At 34.4% G+C, this 7074-nt stretch overlaps 1 non-coding gene across 1 annotated transcript; it reads left to right on the top strand.

Annotated features, from left to right (window-relative positions):
* Nucleotides 1-510: 510 nt before the first annotated feature.
* Nucleotides 511-617, top strand: LOC112481118. The gene has a single exon (XR_003046808.1). It is a non-coding gene; the product is annotated as a U6 spliceosomal RNA (small nuclear RNA).
* The last annotated feature ends 6457 nt before the right edge of the window (nucleotides 618-7074 follow it).

Below are 7074 nucleotides of genomic sequence, written 5' to 3' on the forward strand. Positions count from 1 at the left end.
TGGCAAAGATATGAGGGAAAAAGAACCTTTGTTCACTGTTGGTAGGCATGTGCAATAAAAGGAATTAAGCTACAAATATGATAGCTATTTCAAACCATTGACATATTTCATAGAAATGGTGGTTTCTAAGGAAACTACTAAAATAATGTTATCTGGAGAATTGTCTCTCTTTAAAATTCATTTGTTGACGCCTGAACTCCCAGTACTTCAGAATATGACCATTTTGAGACCAGCCTTTTAAAGAGGTTTGTTAGTAAAATGAGGCAATTAAGGTGGTCCCCACTCTAATCTGACTAGTATTCTTATAAGATGACTTTTGGACACAAAGAGAGAAACGAGTTGTGATGAAGTGAATGTTTATACCCTCCAAATTGATATGATGAAACTCTAATCCTAATGTAATATTTGAGGATGGAGTGTTTGGGAAGTTATTTGGGTTAGATGAGAACATGTAGGTGGAGTTCTGGTCCAATAGGATAAGATTCCATTCTTTCATAAGAAGAGATACCAGTGCTCCCTTCTGCAGTACATGTACTAAAATTATAATAATACAGAGAAGATTAGCATGGCCAATGTGCAAAAATGACACGTGGATTCATGAAACATGAAGGAGAAGAAGAAGAAGTAGGAGAGGAGGAAGAGGAAGGAGGAGGAGGAGGAGGAAGAGGAGAAGAAGAGAAGGAGAGGGAGGAGGTGGAGGAAGAGACAATAGAGAACTTATATTCTATCTCCAGCATGGGAGGACAGAAAGAAGCAACTGTCTGCAAGCCAAGAAGAGAGGTCTCACCAGAAACTGAATGAGCTAGCACTTTGATCTTGGACTTCCCAGCCTCCCTGTGAGAAAATATTTTTTTGTTTGTTTGTTTAAGCCACACAGTCTGTAGTATTTTGTTATAGCAGCCATATCAAAATAATGAAAACAATATTTTCAATGCAATAGACTTGTATAATAAGATAATTAATAAACACTAGTCAATGCATGGAGTAAAATTGAATAAATAAAATCGTACCTTAAATTAAATTTTACATACAAATTTAAATGTTGGGTGTATGTGTAGGATCCACTTAAAACAAATTGCATGTAACAGCATCTTTTGTCTTTTAAATGTTTTACGTGTTTAAATGTTTATAGACAGCATGCTCATCTTTACGAAACCTAAAATTGTGGACTCACAATAATTTCTCTAAGAAACAATTAATAAATGAAGTAAAGTGATCACATAGTATCTTTCAATGTAAAAGGATTGAAGGAGGTCTTATATTTAAGACACCAGAACAAATTATAAATGATTACATTTACTTAAAGATTTTGAGAATTTATAATTTACCTATTGAATAGACAACATGCATTGCTGTTGTCCCCAGGCTAGAGTGGTCAAAAATAAATCCTGTTTGATATATTTTTTCATGTTTACTACAACCAGCACTATATGTTAAAGGTGAATAAAATCTGTCATTTATAATAGTAAAGGCAATAGAAATACTTTTTTGAAAAGTCCCACTTTGGTCATTTGAAAACAGAAATGTCTGTGTTATGAGATTCATATTTAAAGTAAATCAAAAGAGTTAGCATCAATAAAGAATTTTAGTTTTAATCTATTGATTTGCTTTTATGTTAGTACCTTTATGGGTTACAATGTGAATTATAAAAGAAAAATAGGTTGATAAAACTCTACTAATCATAAGAAAAAAAAGTGCCTATCTACTTCAAAATACACAGCAATGGAATAATGACTATTACCATGGAAGAAATAATAATTTAACAGTGACTTTATACAAATTAACGAGGTATAATTATGCAACTTACAATTTTGGTACATATATAATCAAAACATTTTGAAAATGAAGAATTGACCAAAAAATATTGTAAATATTAGAAGATTTAAAGACAGAGGTTGTGTTTTTCATTCTTATTTTATTGAAATTTGAGATTTTGGAAAAAATGGCAATGTGTAAATGAACAGTTGTTTAATTAGATGGTGAGGATGAAAAGGATTTAGTATTCTGTGCTTTGGCTTGAAATGTCAAAATGATAAAATCCTAAAATTCTGGGATACATGGCAGAGTGAGAGACATCTGCAGATCTCTCCCCTTGAAACAACAATAAGCTAAACAGATAAAACTCAACTAAAAATACCCAAACTGCACACCAGCATGTCTCAGCATGAGATCTGCACATAAGAGCTACCACGGGTCAGAACCCTGGTGTTGGATGGTGGACTGGGAGAAACAAAGAAGCTGCCTCTCACAGCCATTGGAGCTCCCTGCAGGAGGAGGGGAGGGGTGAAGATGAGGCAACTTCCCTGAACAACCCTGCCTGGAAGTGCTCTGAGTTCCCCACAGCTGATGGTAGGGCCCAGTTATCAAGGAAGAAAGCAGAGAGTGGGATGGGACCAAAGAGAAAAAACAGTTGATTTTTACCGGCCACAGTTGCAAAACCGAGGCTGAGCTGCAGCCCTCAACTCCCAACCCAGAAGGCTGGCCTCTCCATCCATACCCTCCAAGACCAAAAACTACAGAGCCCCAGGGGAATCTGAGTGATGCTGCCAAGACTGTCTCTGACACTGACAGGGACTGAAACTGAAGGTAGCTAGTGTAATTAAATATCTACAAGAAAATTAAAAAGGCATTATTAAGCCTTTATATAAAGCAGGGATCCAAGAGGCTTAGATGCCACCTACTGGAAACCAAAATTAAAGTGACTTCTTTGCAGCAGGCTAAAGCGAGACCTTTATATAATAAATCTTTCTGGAAAAACATCTGAATACACTTCCATTAATGCTCAGGTAGAGAAATAGTCCATTAAATGCCATGAATAACCAAGTGACAAGGCATCTCAGAAAGAAAGAGAAAAATCTCCAAAAAATAAGCTTACAGACAGAGAAATATACAACCTAAATGACAGAGAATTAAGGATGGTACTGCTAAAAAAACTCAGTGAGTTCCGAGACAAGTCATATCAACAATTTCAGGAATTGAAAAAACAACTAGACGAGCAGAGCAAAGAGATTGAAACCGTCAAAAAGAACAGGATAGATCTTCTTGAGATAAAAAATACATTGCAAGAGTTGAAAAATGAAATAGCAAGCTTGAGAAATAGAATCGATCAAATGAAGGAAAGGATCAGTGATATCGAAGGCAGAAATCTAGAAATAAGTTAGAAAGAAGAAGAGAGAAACCGAAGAATGAAAAATAATGAAAGAGAAATACAAAAACTAACTGATACCATCAGGAAAGGAAACATAAGAATAATGGGCATTATTGAAGTCGAGGATACAAAGCAGGGACTAGAAAGCATTTTAAGACAAATAGTGAATGAGAATTTTCTAAATCTAAGGAATGAGCTGGAGCTTGAAATTCAAGAATTCAACAGAACAACCAATTTCTCAACCCAGAAAGGCCTTCACCAGGACACATTGTATTAAAGTTATCAAAAATCGATAACAAAGATAGAATTCTCAGGGCACCCCAGGAGAAGAAAACAGTAACATATAAAGGAAAACACATTAGATTATGCTCAAACTTCTCAGAGAAAACCTTACAAGCCAAAAAGGAATGGAATCAAATATTTAAACAACTAAGTGAAAGGAAATGCTAGCCTAGAATAATGTATCGAGCTAAGCTCTCCTTTAGATATGGAAGAGAAATTATGACCTTTCCAGACATGCAAAAATTGAGGGAATTCTCCACTATTAGACCTGCACTATTGAAAGGGGTCAGCTCACCTAACACAAAACAACAACAACAACAACAAAATACATAATTAGGAGCAAAGTGACTATCAGGCAAGTAGAAGCAGAGGACTGCAATCCTTACTAAGAACAGGGCATTATAATCTTAAATAATAAGAAGAAAATTTCTACAGCAAGATAGTAATGAACATTCAATATACATAGGGACAAATTGAGATAACAATGAGTGAAAAGGGGAGAAATAAAAGATCCAAATTTGCAAAAGGGAATGGATATAATGCACATGCAGAAGAAAATGGGCCACTGCATATGTATAACTATCCTTTATATATTCATAATGAGAACCGAACAGAAAAGATTCAGAACTAAAGTATATAACATCAAACAAGAAGAACCACAGGCAAAACCCACAAAAGCCAACCAAAATAAAGAAAACAGAAACACAAGGACAAAGAAGCAAAGGAAACACCGAAATACCAGAAAGCAAAAGATAAAGTGGCTATAAGAAGACCTCATATTTCAATAATCACCCTAAATATAAATGGACTGAACTAACCAATAAAAACACACAGAGTTGCAGAATGGATAAAAAAACAAAACCCAACCATATGCTGCCTCCAGGAGACACATCTCAGCTCTAAAGACAAATATAGACTCAACGTGAAAGAGTGGAAAATGATATTTCAAGGCAAATGGCATTCAGAGAAAAGTGGGAGTAGTGGTACTAATATCAGAGGAAATAGACTTCAAAATAAAAAAAGGTAAAGAAAGATACTGAGGAACACTTCATAATGATAAAAGGAATCATGCACCAAGAAGACATAGCACTTATTAATATCTAAGCTCCCAATCAGGGAGCCCCAAAATATGTAAAGCATTACCAAAAGAACTAAAGGGAGAAACAGGCCAAAACACTATCGTAGTAGAGACCTAAATACTCCACTGTCAGATATGGACTGATTATCCAAACAGAAATTCAACAAGAAAATAGCATCCTTAAATGACACATTACACCAACTGGACATAATTGACATATACAGAGCTTTCCATCTCAAAATAGCTGCTTATACATTTTTCTCTAGTGCACATGGAATCTCCAGGATTAAGCACATACTGGGACTCAGAGATAGCCTCAACAAATATAAGAAGGTTGAAATCATAACAACCATATTCTTTGATCATAACGCTTTGAAACTAGAGATCAACTACAAAAAGAAATCAGGAAGAACCGCAAATATATGGAAATTAAACACCATGCTACTAAAGAATAACTGGGTCAGAGAAGAAATAAAAAGAGAGATCAAGAGATACATAGAAACAAATGATAATGATAGCACAACATATCAAAACTTTTGGGACATGGCAAAAGTGGTCATAAGAGGAAAGTTCATATCATTACAGGCCTATCTCCCAGAACAAGAATGAGCCCAAATAAACAGCCTAACGCATCATCTTATAAAACTAAAAAAGGAAGAGCAAAGGAAGCCTAAAGTCATCAGAAGAAAAGATATAATCATAATCAGAACATAAATAATAAAATTAAAATAAAAAATCAATAGAAAAAATAGATGCAACAAAGAGCTGGTTCTTTGAGAAGGTTAATAAAATTGACAAAGCTCTGGCTAGACTAACTGAAGGAAAAAGAGAAAGGACACAATGAACAAAATCAGGATTGAAACAGAGCAAATTACAGCTGACATCACAGAAATACAAAGGATCATACAAGAATACTATGAAAAAGTATATAACACCAAATTTAATAACATCAAATTTAATAACACCAAATTTAATGAACCAGTGCTTAGAAAGATACAACCTTCCTAGACTGAATCAAGAAGAACTGGAAAATCTAAATAGACCCATCAGCAGTATAGAAATTGAAACAACCATCAAAAACTTACCAAAAATTAAAAGTCCAGGACCAGATGCCTTCACCAGTGAATTCTACCAAACATTCAAAGAAGTTTTAATACCTATTCTCCTCAAACTCTTCGAAAAATATGAAAAGGAGGCAATACTTCCCAACTCACTTTATAAGGCCAATATTACCCTGATGCCAAAGCCTGGTAAAGATAACGCAAAAAACGAAAATTATGGACTAATATCTCTCATAAACACAGATGCAAAAATCCTAAAGAAGATACTAGCAAACAAAATACAGAAACATATTTAAAGATTATACACCGTGGTCAAGTGGGCTTCATCCAAGGGGTCCAGGGATGGTTCAACATATGCAAATCAATTAATGTGATACACCACAGAAACAAATTAAAAAATCATATGATCATATCAATACAATAGATACAGAAAAAGCCTTCAACAAGATACAGCATCCATTTATGATCAAAACACTTAACAAAATCAATATAGAAGGAAAATATCTTATCATAATACAGGCCATATATGACAAGCCCTTAGCCAACATTATACTTAGTGGTGAAAAACTAAAAACCTTCCCTCTAAGATCAGGAACAAGACAAGGTTGTCCACTATTGCCACTATTATTTAATATAACATCGGAGGTCCTAGCAAGTGCAATTAGGCAACAGAAAGATATAAAAGGCATTCAAATAGGAAATGAACAAGTCAAACTGTCACTATTTGCAGATGTCATGATTCTCTATAATGAAACTCCTAAAAAACACGAAAATATTACTAGAAACAATAAGCAAATACTGTAAAGTTTTTGCATACAAAATCAATGTTCAAAAATCCGTAACTTTCCTACACTCTGTTAATGAAATGTCAGAAAAAGAAGTGGAAAAAATAATTTTTTTGCAATTGCAACAAAAATAATAAAATAACGAGGAATAAATCTAACGAAACATATGAAGAACCTCTATAATGAAAACTATAAGACTCTATTAAAAGAAATCGAAGAAGATACAAAGAAATGAAAAGATATTACATGTTCTTGGATTGGAAGAATCAACATAGTTAAAATGACCATATTACCTAAAGCATTATACAGATTGAATGCAATCCCCATCAAAATCTCATCGGCATTTTTTAAAGAAATGAAACAAAAAATCATCAGATTTGTATGGAAGCACAGAAGACCCAGAATTGCCTAATCCACCCTTTGAAAACAGAATGAGGCTGGAGGAATCACTCTGCTCGACTTCAAATTACTACAAAGCGACTATAATTGAAATTGCATGGTATTGGTGGAAAAACAGACACACAAACCAGTGGAACAGAATCGAGAGTCCAGAAGTAAACCCATATTTATATGGGCAAATAATGTTCGACAAAAAAGCCAAAAACATACAGTGGAAAAAGGAAAACCTCTTCAATAAATGTTGCCGGGAAAATTGGAAAGCCACCCGCAAAAGAATGAAACTAGACTGTTGTCTATCACCACACACCAAAATTAACTCAA

Source organism: Pteropus alecto, unplaced genomic scaffold (assembly GCF_000325575.1).
Source record: "Pteropus alecto unplaced genomic scaffold, ASM32557v1 scaffold104, whole genome shotgun sequence".
Lineage (NCBI taxonomy): Eukaryota > Metazoa > Chordata > Mammalia > Chiroptera > Pteropodidae > Pteropus > Pteropus alecto.